The sequence below is a fragment of the Nerophis ophidion genome, linkage group LG20 (genome assembly GCF_033978795.1).
Source record: "Nerophis ophidion isolate RoL-2023_Sa linkage group LG20, RoL_Noph_v1.0, whole genome shotgun sequence".
NCBI classification, from domain to species: Eukaryota; Metazoa; Chordata; class Actinopteri; order Syngnathiformes; family Syngnathidae; genus Nerophis; species Nerophis ophidion.
Genome location: NC_084630.1, coordinates 26326221 through 26339463, shown reverse-complemented (window position 1 = coordinate 26339463; position 13243 = coordinate 26326221). Strand labels below are relative to the sequence as shown.

The following is a 13243-nucleotide window of genomic DNA, read 5'->3' as shown; positions in this document are numbered from 1 at the left end:
ATAACATAATAGACGTTGTCAGCTTTATAACAATAACATTAATATAATACACTTTGTCAGCTATATAACAATAACAATATTATAATAAATTTTTGTCAGCTGTATACCAATAACAATAATATAATACACGTTGTCAGCTATTTAACAATAACAATATGATACACTTTGTCAGCTAAATAACAATGACAATAATATAATACACTTTGTCAGTTATTTAACAATAATAACATGATACACTTTGTCAGCTGTATAATAATAACAATAAAATAATATACTTTGTCAGGTATATAACAATACCAATTATATAATACAGTTTGTAAGCTATATAACAAAACAATAATATAATACACTTTGTCAGTGATATAACAATAACAATAATATAATACACTTTGTCAGCTATATAAAAATAACAATAATATAATGCACTTTGTCAGCTATATAACAATAACAATAATATTGTTATTGTAGCTGAGATAGGCAGTAGTGCCCTCCATGACCCCAAAAGGGGATAAGCGGTAGGAAATGGATGGATGGATGGAGCTATATAACAATAACAATAATATAATATATTTTGTCAGCTATATAACAATTACAATAATATAATATACTTTGTCAGCTATATAACAATAACAATAATATACTGTCAGTTATAAAACAATAACAATGATATAATACACTTTGTCAGCTATATAACAATAACAATAATGGAATATACTTTGTCAGTTATATAACAATATTAAAAATATAATATACTTTGTCAGCTATATAACAATGACAATAAAATAATACACTTTCTCAGCTATATAACTTGTCCAAGGTGTACGCCGCCTTCCGCCCGACTGTAGCTGAGATAGGCACCAGCGTCCACCGTGACCCCAAAAGGGAATACGCGGTAGAAAATGGATGGATGGACGGATGGAGCTATATAACAATAACAATAATATAATATACTTTGTCAGCTATATAACAATAACAATAATATAATATACTTTGTCAGCTATAAAACAATAACAATAACATAATATACTTTGTCACCTATATAAATAACAATAATATAATATACTTTGTCAGCTATATAACAATAACGATAATATGAAACACTTTGTCAGGTATATAACAATAACAATTATATAATAAACTTTGTCAGCTATATAACAATAACAATAATATAATATACAGTAGTTTGTCAGCTATATAACAATAACAATAATATAATATACTTTGTCAGCTATATAATAAAGCTGAGAAGCAAGTAGTTTTTTAAAATCTAACTTTATAGCATATTTGATTGTTTTTGAGCCCATCCATCCATTTCCTACCGCTTATTCCCTTCGGGGCTGGTCCCTATCTCAGCTGCAATCGGAAGGAAGGCGTCGTACACCCTGGACAAGTCGCCACCTCATTCTGTTTTACTAAATACAAATATCAGAATGTGCCGCTGATTCTTTAATTGTTGTTGTTAATTGTGTGTGTGTGTGTGTGTGTGCGTGTTCATGTTTGTGTGTGTGTGTGTGTGTGAGTGTGTGTGTGTGTGTGTGAGTGTGTGTGTGTGTGTGTGTGTTACTATGCATGCGATATGAGCTGACCTGACTTGTTCTCTTGACTAATCGTTGTCCAAAAGAGACATCATTCCATAATTTTTTTGCCAAAGATGACCTCATTAGGGTGACAGATAAGCTGGAGCCTATCCCAGATAGGGCTGCAACTATTGATTATTATAGCAATCAAGTTCAATTGACCGAGTAATCGGATAAAAACACACTTTGTATAGCGAGCTTACATTGTTTTATCCGGCCCACGGGATGCGTCTGCTAAGTATAAAAATTAACCTGAAATTTTTGAATGAAAGAAACCGCTGTTTTTAAATGTGTCCACTAGATGTCGCAATAGCAATTATTTGTATCTTTGTAGATGAAGCTACATATGTACAACATAAACCATATCATGTTAGTACATCAGTCAAGGAAATGGATCAAACTACATAAAAAACATCCTGTAATTTGATTTTGATATTTTTGTTTTATATTGATACAATGAAACATTAACACCAATGACAGTGTTTCCCACAGGTCAGGCATCTATTTGTGGTGGTGTGGTCGGGCTGCGGGAGTGGGGGGCGGGGGGTGGGGGGTGTCATCAGCGGCGGTGGCGATGACCAAGAAGAACGCGGAGTTGGAATATAATTACATTGGCGGAGTTACAATGCATAGTAGGCTGCCGCCACCTACTGCACTGGAGTTGTAACTACAAGCTCCATTCACAGACAGAGTCCCATTGCTTTTATGAGCGGTCGAGCGAGTCAAAAGCCTGGAAAAAAAATATATATATATATTTTTGTTTTTGTTTCTTTTTTTAAATCTATTTGTGGCGGCTGTAATTATTTCATGGCAAGCCGCCACAAATAAATGAATGTCTGGGAAACCCTGAACGGGTTGACTGATGAACATTATCACACAATTTACTAAGAAAATATAAATGACGAAAAAAAAAGTATACATCTTATTAACCGCAACAGGTAATTGTAAAAAAAAACAAAAAAACTCAACAATATTATGATTTGTACAATTTCAGAAAGGGCTTGTACTATTTTTAAACAAAGAAAACAATCTGAATTTGTCTTTATTGTTAAGTTACCGTGCCGAGATTTTACCAGTCCGGCCCACTTGGGAGTAGATTTTTCTCCATGTGGCCCCCCCATCTAAAATGACTTTGACACCCCTGCTCTACACAGATAATGGCACCCATTCGCACGTATTCTCATCTGCGCTCTATCGCGGTGTTCGTGCGGAAAAAACTCAGAGTATTTAAAGTTCCGGGCACTCCTTGCGATCCAGGATTTTTACGTTTTTAGTTACCCTGATGAAACAATTAATCGAAGCAACAGAATATTAATTGAAGCTTTTTATAGTGAAACTGACCGATCTATTGTAGCTGACTTCAGGAAAAAGGTGGAAAACGCCCTGGATTGGTCGCCGGTCCATCACTAAGCGGAGAGAATATTTATTTACTGGTAAAAAACAAATGTGTATATATATATATATATAATGTATATATCAAAGCAAGGAATTGGTCAATCAGTCATGTGATCTTACAACGTATGATAAGTTAATCAGAAAACTTACTGTTTGTTTATTGTTAGTCACTGATGGTGGAGTGCAAACTTCATCCATAAATAAAACATTGTGGCAGCAATGTGTACAGGTGACCAAGCGCATTATTAGTAGTATTAAAATGTTCCATTGTTCTTCAAACATGATACATTTTTGCTCTATTTTGCAGGGCCAATAAAAACAAGCTGAATTCTGTAGAATTTATACAAAAAAAGGGTAAAACCATTTTAAGGTAATAATACTGAGAAGTAGATTTTATTCATCCATCTATCCATTTTCTACCGCTTATATTTTTTGGGGTGGCGGGGGGTGCTGGAGCCTATCGGAATAGATTTAACAAAATAGCCTGTCAACTTTGTGCAATAGGTGACAAAGCGTATCATTGTGTGAATGTCAGAGATCATTTATCGGTTTCACCCAAAAAGTTTTTTTCATTTTTATTCTAGCCCATTTTTTGACGCTTTCCACGCTTAAAAAGAAAATTCCAGTTTCCCCCCCAAAATTCACATTTTAAATTCCTTTTGATCGTACTACTTCCAGATTTCTCAACATCAAATGGTTCATTCCATCCAGGACTACGATGCCAATGTGTTGACAAATTCCAAATGATTCTTACGTTTCCACGAGGGCGTTCACATCCAAAATGAATGACCAGTTTCCAAGTCGATTGAAACCGTTACGACTTCAAAATATTTAGGTAATCCGGCACATTCAGACTGACAATTTTACAAATCCCCCCAATTTCACACTTTTCCAGAAATAATTCCAGGTAGTACGTAACACAAAACCGTACTACTTTCAAGTAACTCAAACCATTCTAACACCAAAACGTTAAACTCATTCAAAACATACACATTGTATGATTTCCACTTATTCCACTTTCAGTTCAGCATCCACACACAATTCCAACATAAATTGCTTTTATAAATTATTATTTATTGCTTTATAAATAATTAAACTTATTTTGTCATAACCCTTTCACACATTTTTTGGGATTAATTTACTTATTTTTCTCTTGTTTTTTTTCTTAAGAATGTGCAAAGAGCCAATAAAAAAAGAGCAGCGGGTCACAAACGGCCCTCGGGCCACACTTTGGTCACCCTGACTTAGAGTGGACTGAGATTTGGTCTGTTTCTGTATTTTGCAAATAAATACATGATCTAAACCTCACTTGACTTGACGTGTGTGTGCGTGCGCATGCGTGTGTGTGTGTGTGTGTGGGTTTTTGTGTGTGCGCACTCAATACCAGATATTGACAAACAATATTAAGTGTTCCCTAAAGTCTGTACATGCTATAATACACCAAAAAAGTGTTAATTCATCTTTATTTGTATAATGAGGAAAAAAAGGTCATAAATAAAATACTTAAAATATATTATTTAGTACAAAAATAATCAAGTATATAATATATTTTAAATACATACACTATAATAAACACATTATATTAGAAAGGAAGAAAATATTTATATAATGTTATTCATTTATATAATACAGTATATAATCGATAAAAAACGGTTTAAGAAGGAAAATAAATGCACTTACTATTTTATCTAATTGTACTATATTTATATTCGATTCATCATTTTAAATATATTGGATTTTATTGAATACTTAAAAAATACTTTATACGCACGTTTAATAACAGAAACATAATACACTGACGTCACTTAATTCAACTTAAAATAAGAACATATTTAACTTTACTGTTTTATATTACGTATTTTATTCAATGCATTTCCTTACTTTATGATACATTTTTTCACATTAATGTATTTTTACAATAGATTTAGTTTCGTTTTCCTTGTGGCGCACAATCATATATGTCCCCGCACAACTGCAGAATGAATTATTTTAGCAGAAAAGAAAAGTTTGCGAGAAGAATGATGTCATAATTATGTCATAATTATGTCATAATGATGTCATAATTACGTCTTGTTTACCTGAGATGTTCTTCGTGCGCGTCGTCAAGCCGATCCCGAGAAATAAAAAGCGACAAAGTTCTTCTTCTTCTTCCACTCGGGTAGATTGTTGTCTTTGCGTCTACTTTTAATTGTGAGAAGAAAAAGAAAATCTAAAAACACGTGTTCGGTGTTTTCAAAAAGAAGTAGACCGCAGCTCCGCCTGACGTGACCTGCGTGGATTAATCACGTCCAACAAAGGCGCACTCTCGTCATCATCATCATCATCACCAATGATGGTGGAAAAGTGGACAATAATAACAAAACAAAAAAAAGTGCTCTACAGGTCAAAAATGTTGCTGTGTTTCTTTGCGCGCGCCCGGGGAAATAAACACAATCTTTCTGGTCTCCGTCGCGTTCGTGTGCGCGCAGGAGACGCCGCGATGTCATCTCCTCCTCCGCCACCGCGACGATGACACGCCACGCGAGGCAGAAACGGACTGCCGGGGATCCCCTGCTGCGTCCAATCCCGACGTCTCAGCCAGGCCGCAACGGCGCGTTTTTTTTTCACGGGTGGGGGGGTGGGCCGCGACGTGTATGCGCGCGCGCACGTGTGTGCGTGCGTGCGCATGAATGAAAGATGGCGGTGGGTTGGGTCAGCGGTGAGGTGGAGACACGGCGTCGTGGTTAATGGCATGTTTCTTCTCCTTCCGCTTCTTCCTTGGTTTCTCCGCGCCTGACAAGGTACAAAGTTGACCCTCACACATTATTGCTGCACTTGTTATCAAAGCTACGTTCATGACTTTTAACATGTAGGAATGCTCATGTCGAAAATGTGGGTCAAATTATCATACTTGCCAACCATTAAACCTCCGAATTCGGGAGTAACGAGGGTGTATATATTCTCAAGTAGGGCTGGGCGATATTAGCTTTTATTAATATCGCAATATTTTTATTCACGATTATATTACGATATTTTGCCTTGGCCTTGAATGAACACTTGATACAAATAATCACAGCAGTATGATGATTCTATGTGTCTACATTAAAACATTCTTCTTCATACTGCATTAATATATGCTCTGTTTAACTTTCATGCAGAGAAGGAAATCACAACTAAGTCAATTCACCAAAACTGCATTCATTAAATACTCTTCATTCTCTCACGGGTGACTTTTTAAATGAAAGAACAAATTAATAGTGTTGCTACTAGAGATGTGCGGTTTGCGGTCTAATCCGCGGAGTCCGGTCGGGCGGTTGACATGACGAAAATATAGATTTTAATTAGATTCGGGCAAGTGGCGGTTGATCCATCCGGAAATATTTGATATGCATGGTTCTGTGATCAGTATGCCATTTAAGACCTGTGTCAGAAGGCGAAGAAGACAATAAGAGACGCTATTATTCTCCTGAATGACTGCCGGTAGTCACCCAATTAATAAGTATAAGTGCGTGCTATGAAACCATTGACTTTGTCGCCTACTACAACATGTACGATCTGCTTGTCAGTCCAGCATCATGTAGTGTGTGGCTTCCGCATCGACACGCACACGACTGCAAGGCATACTGGGTGACACAGAGTACACTAATAGTTGTGATACAAACAATTTTAACACTCTTAGTAATATGCGCCACGCTGTGAAGCTACACCAATTAAGAACGAATAACACATTTCGGGAGAACATCCTCACAGTAACACAACATAAACGCAACACAACAAATATCCATAATCCTTTGTATTCATGACACTTCCTGACTTTTTTATACACCCCTAGCAGCAAAAACCAACGGTGTGAGAACATATAATCGAATATTACGATATAGTAATTTTCTATATCGCACAGAGACAAACCTGCGATATATCGTATGTATCGATATATCGCCCAGCCCTATTCTCAAGTATTTATTTTATATATATATATATATATATATATATATATATATATATATATATATATATATATATATATATATATATATATATATATATATACCGTACTTCCTTGAATAGCCACCGGGGCGCTAATTAATTTAAAACCTCTTCTCACTCCTGCGCCTATTCAAGGCACGCGGTAATAGTAAGCAGGCGCTAATAACTTTAAAACCTCTTCTCACCCCTGCGCTTACCAATGGCATGCAGTTAAAAAATTGAGTGTGATGTGAGGATTCCATCTCGAAGAGCACTTTTAATAGAATGAACCGTTAATATTTTCAGCACTGAAGGCTTGGATTAAACTTCAATTGACGCACGCATTTTGCTGCTTCTATCGTCACACGGTCGAGATTGAAAGGCATACTGGGTGATACAAGTTACACTGAAGGTTGTGATATAAACAAGTTTAACACTCTTACTAATATGTGCCACACTGTGAACCCATACTAAACAAGAATGACAAACACATTTCGGGAGAACATCAGCTCTAAAACATTATAAACGCAACATAACATCTACCCAGAATGCAATGCATCCATGACTCTTACTGTTTATATCATACAACCCACTAGCACCAAACCCCGCCCACCTCAACCAAAGCACGTAGGGGGTGGGGGGGGATGTATAATATAAGCAGTAAGAGTCATGGATGCATTGCATTCTGGGTAGATGTTATGTTGCGTTAATAATGTGTTAAAGAGCCGATGTTCTCCAGAAATATGTTTGTCATTCTTGTTTAGAGTGGGTTCACAGTGCGGCACATATTAGTAAGAGTGTTAAACTTGTTTATATCACGACCTTCAGTGTGGCTGATGAACAAGACCCCTGGTTTACACAATAGTACAAGCAAATATAACTCTTTATGCTGTGTAATTTCATTATACATTTCAAAAGAGTATTGCAGCCCCCAATTGTTGTGAAATGGGTCAAAATGGCTCTTTGAGTGATAAAGATTGCCCACTTTGCTGCCTCCACCATTTTGAAAATGACGACAAGTGAAGCGTCAGTCGTGACGTCACGTATTTGACCCTGCGGTAATAGTAAGCATGCGCTTATTATTTTGGGAAGCAAGTTTGACCCGGCAGTAGTTCAGGCGCATATTACATGCCTGGCGGCAATTCAAGGAAATACGGTATATATATATATATATACTGTATATGTATGTATATATATATATATATATATATATATATATATATATATATATATATATATATATATATATATATATATATATATATATATATATATATATATATGTATGTGTATGATTGTAGCTGAGATAGGCGCCAGCGCCCCCCGCGACCCCAAAAGGGAATAAGCGGTAGAAAAATGGATGGATGGATGCTTGCTTTAGTACTATTATCTTGTGTTATACGTGTTGTACTATTTTCAAATAGCGTTGTTGTTTTGTTTTTGTGCTTGCTACCATGTTTAATCTTTCCATGTATATATTGTCCTTTGGACCCCCTGTTGAAAGCTTCTTCTAGCTTATTTGGGGGACCCTTTCACGTACCAACATCTTTAAATGATGATATTCACCATTATTGTAATTGTTATATGGTATTGTGAATAAACTTGAATAAAACCTAAACACGCACACACACACAAAAAAAAAAAAAAAAAAAAATATATATATATATATATATATATATATATATATGGGATTCACGGTGGGAGAGGGGTTAGTGCGTCTGCCTCACAATAGGAAGTTCCTGAGTAATCTGGGGTTCAATCCCGGGCTCGGGATCTTTCTGTGTGGAGTTTGCATGTCCTCCCAGTGAATGCGTGGCCTCCTCCCACTTCCAAAGACATGCACCTGGGGATAGGTTGATTGGCAACACAAAATTGGCCCTAGTGTGTGTATGTGAGTGTGAATGTTGTCCGTCTATCTGTGTTGGCCCTGCGATGAGGTAGCGACTTGTCCAGGGTGTACACCGCCTTCCACCCGTTTGTAGCTGAGGTAGCCACCAGTGCGACCCCAAAAGGAATAAGCGGCAGAAATGGATGGTTGGATATATATATATATATATATATATATATATATATATATATATATATATATATATATATATATATATATATATATACATACACAACTCGTCGTGTTTAGAGGAAGAAGAATACTGAGTTGCATCCCAAGAACAACATACCTACTGTGAAGCATGGGGGCTGTTTTTCTACTAAGGGGATAGGACGAACACGGAAAGAATGAATGGGACCATGTATCGTGAGATCCCAAACCTCCTTCAATCAGTGAGAGCTTTGAATGGTTGACCAAATACTTATTTTCCACCATAATTTACAAATTAATTCTTTAAAATTCCTACAATGTGAATTTCTGGATTTTTTTTTCACATTCTGTCTCTCACAGTTGAAGTGTACCTATGATGAAAATTACAGACCTCTGAATCTTTCTCTTTTTTGCCCCACTGTATATATACGGCCTTTTTTTTAATATCTCAATATTTTTAGGCCATATCGCGATACACGATATATATATCTCGATATTTTATTTAGGTGGGATTTACCCTGGATAACCTTCGCCAGCTTAGTGTAAAGGTTATCCAGGGTGATTCCCACCTAATCTTATACAAAGCACCCGCTACCTTTTTTATCACATTCACAGGAGCACGCATTCTCATGTTGAAACATGTTCAGGCCGTACATAAGCTGACGGTTAGATAAACGTGTCGTGTCTTCGACACGTGGAGAAGCAGGGACAGAGATGACGAAGCACGCCCCTCATCCTCTGCTTCAACCTGCAGTTCCAGTGTTAGTGTCGGTGAGTAACTAACATTAACTGTTGCCGGTTAATTTCCATATCTACTCACTTGTAGCCTTTAGGCCAAAATAACGTTACCTCTTTTGTCAACCAGGACTGCAGTAATGTTAGCCAGAACTAACGTAACCTAAAGATATTCAGTGGCTAACGGTAACGTTAACGTTAGCCTTTTCGTATGTGTCTGAAAACGTTAACGACATCTTGTAGCCTACACCGAGTTTGCAGGTCTGTCTAATAAATTTGTGCTTGCAAGATGTGAATGTCCCACTCTCCCCTGTGGAGGGGGTCCGGTCCGATCCGGTGGCCATGTACTGCTTGCCTGTGTATCGGCTGGGGACATCTCTGCGCTGCTGATCCGCCTCGACATCTCTGCGCTGCTGATCCGCCTCCGCTTGGGATGGTTTCCTGCTGGCTCCGCTGTGAACGGGACTCTCGCTGCTGAGTTGGACCCGCTTTGGACTGGACTCTCGCGACTATGTTGGATCCATTGTGGATTGAACTTTCACAGTATCATGTTAGACCCGCTCGACATCCATTGCTTTCCTCCTCTCTAAGGTTCTCATAGTCATTATTGTCACAGACGTCCCACTGGATCATTATTGTCACCGATGTCCCACTGGGTGTGAGTTTTCCTTGCCCTTATGTGGGCCTACCGAGGATGTCGTGGTGGTTTGTGCAGCCCTTTGAGACACTAGTGATTTAGGGCTATATAAGTAAACATTGATTGATTGATTGAATTAAGATTATGTTAATGTTATCCTTTTTCAGATGATGACATTCATGACAGTCAGAGTGACCACAGAACTTTCCTCCAGAAGGTCTTATCTTTGTCCATGTGATGTCAGATGAAACAAAAATTGAGCTGTTCGGCCAAAATACCCAGCAATATGTTTGGAGGAGAAAAGGTGAGGCCTTTAATCCCAGGAACACCATCTACCGTCAAGCATGGTGGTGGTGGTATTATGCTCTGGGCCTGTTTTGCTGCAAATGGAACTGGTGCTTTATATAAAAATGAATGGGAAAACGAAAAAGGAGGATTACCTCCAAATTCTTCAGGACAACCAAAAATCATCAGCCCGTAGGTTGGGTCTTGGGCGAGGTTGGGGTTTCCAACAGGACAATGACCCCAAACACACGTCAAAAGTGGTAATGGAATGGCTAAATCAGGCAAGACTTAAAGAGGAACATTATCACAATGTCAAACGGGTTAAAAACAATAAAAATCAGTTCCCAGTGGCTTGTTTTATTTTTTGAAGTTTTTTTCAAAATTTTACACCTCCCGAAATATCCCTAAAAAAAGCTTTAAAGTTCTTGATTTTCGCTATCTGCGATGCGACTGTCCATTTCCCTGTGACGTCATACAGTGCTGCCAATGTAAACAAACAATGGCGAATAGCACAGCAAGATATAGCGACATTAGCTCGGATTCAGACTCGGATTTCAGCGGTCCTTTGGTCAAAATATAATTTTACTTGAGTCATATTGCCATCATATTGCAGCCTATACATATATCTTATGTGTGACTGCCATCTACTGGTCACACTTGTCATAACACCATGTACCAAATAAAATAACTTCAAGGTCGGTAAGCATAACCACTAGGGGTGTGGGGAAAAAATCGATTCGAATACGAATCGAATCGAATATGTTGTGCGATTCAAAATCGATTCTCATTTTTAAAAAATCTATTTTTTTTGTTTAATTTTTTTTTTTTTAATCAATCCAACAAACCACTACACAGCAATACCATAACAATGCAATCCAATTCCAAAACCAAACCTGACCCAGCAACACTCAGAACTGAAATAAACAGAGCAATTGAGAGGAGACAAACACGACACAGAACTAAAAGTAGTGAAAAAAAAAAGAATATTATCAACAACAGTATCAATATTAGTTATAATTACAGCATAGCAGTGATTAAAAATCCCTCATTGACATTATCATTAGACATTTATAAAAATTAAAAAAAAGAACAATAGTGTCACAGTGGCTTACACTTGCATCACATTTCATAAGCTTGACAACACACTGTGTCCAATACTTTCACAAAGATAAAATAAGTCATATTTTTGGTTCGTTTAATAGTTAAAACAAATTTACATTATTGCAATCAGTTGATAAAACAGTGTCCTTTACAATTATAAAAGCTTTTTTTTTTTTTAAATCTACTACTCTGCTTGCTTGTCAGCAGACTGGGGTAGATCCTGCTGAAATCCTATGTATTGAATGATTACAGAATCGTTTTGAGTCGCAAATATATCGTTTTTGAATCGAGAATCGAAAAAATATATACATTATCGAATCGTGACCCCAAGAATCGATACTGAATTGAATCGTGGAACACCCAAAGATTCACAGCCCTAATAACCACAGTTATTCTGTACATTAGCGCACTGGTTTATAAGGCGCACTGTCGATTTTTGAAAATATTAAAGGATTTTAAGTACACCTTATAGTCCGAAAACTACGGTTTACTTTTGGTGATAGTAGGGAATGGAGGGACCCTCAAATTGATAAACTTAAATCATAAAATCTAATCTCATGAAGTCTGTATAATTTTAAATAATACTTAAGATAAAAGAAATATCTGTTCAATGAATAGTCAGCTATAATTTAAAATTATTCTACAAAATGTATGAAAACTTAGGCCAGTTTTTGCAGTATTCACATAGTGATAATGATATTTTTTTGCTCATATTAATTGCAATGCTGGTATTTGTTTTGCATTTTCAACTTTCTACATTTCAACTCAATTGAGTATTTATGATGTAAAAAGGCTCAGCTGTCATCAATGTCTGTGATTGCTGACCAGCCTATAAGAAGCAGTGTTGGTTAGCTTGCATTTGGGCTGGTTGGCTTGGAGAAGTAAGTGCATCTCTAATGAGATCAACCACAAACACGATTCCTTCACGGTCCAATTTTGTCATCCAGTGTTTGGATCTATCTCTCGATCCTGTCTTTTACTTATGCCATTTTGTCTTCTGCTATGGGAATTCCTTAGCGCTTAAAAGTCCTCTTCCCTGCTCTTACAGTGACAGATCTCAGCTTAGGAGCTCTATTAAGGGCTCGGATTCTAAGATCTACTCGACTTTTCGGGGAAATGCTAAGAAAACGTCATGATTCTAAAAAAAAATTCTTGGAATTTGGCCACTGGGAGGAACTCTTTGCACTAAAAATCTTTAGTAATACGGCCCCAGATGTTTTGTTTGGATTATCCGGGGTTAATTGTGACATTTTCTACACTAACTCATGGTGGGGATGCGTGTGACAAAATTGTTTGCCTGTATTTTAAAGCATAACAATCAAACAGTTCTTATTTCAAAATACTCTTAAGTTGATGTAACACTGATTCTAAGATTCACCTTAGCAACTGGGAACAGAAAAGGTTACCTCTTTTACCTAGATAGAAGTGAAAGTGTTAATGTGTGTTTATGGTGAATTTGAACACTTTTTTTTTTTAATGAAAGAAAAGTAATAAAGGTTATATATATATATATATATATATATATATATA

The 13243-nt window shown here is 36.8% G+C and overlaps 1 protein-coding gene across 4 annotated transcripts in view; it reads right to left on the bottom strand.

Annotated features, from left to right (window-relative positions):
* Positions 1-5486, bottom strand: part of tenm3 (teneurin transmembrane protein 3) — a 779964-nt gene extending 774478 nt beyond the window's left edge. For all 4 annotated transcript variants that reach the window (XM_061880866.1, XM_061880868.1, XM_061880869.1 and 1 more), the window contains exon 1: positions 5051-5486. The gene's annotated coding sequence lies outside the window, so the exon portion shown is untranslated. The remainder of the gene's footprint in view (positions 1-5050) is intronic.
* Positions 5487-13243: the final 7757 nt, after the last annotated feature.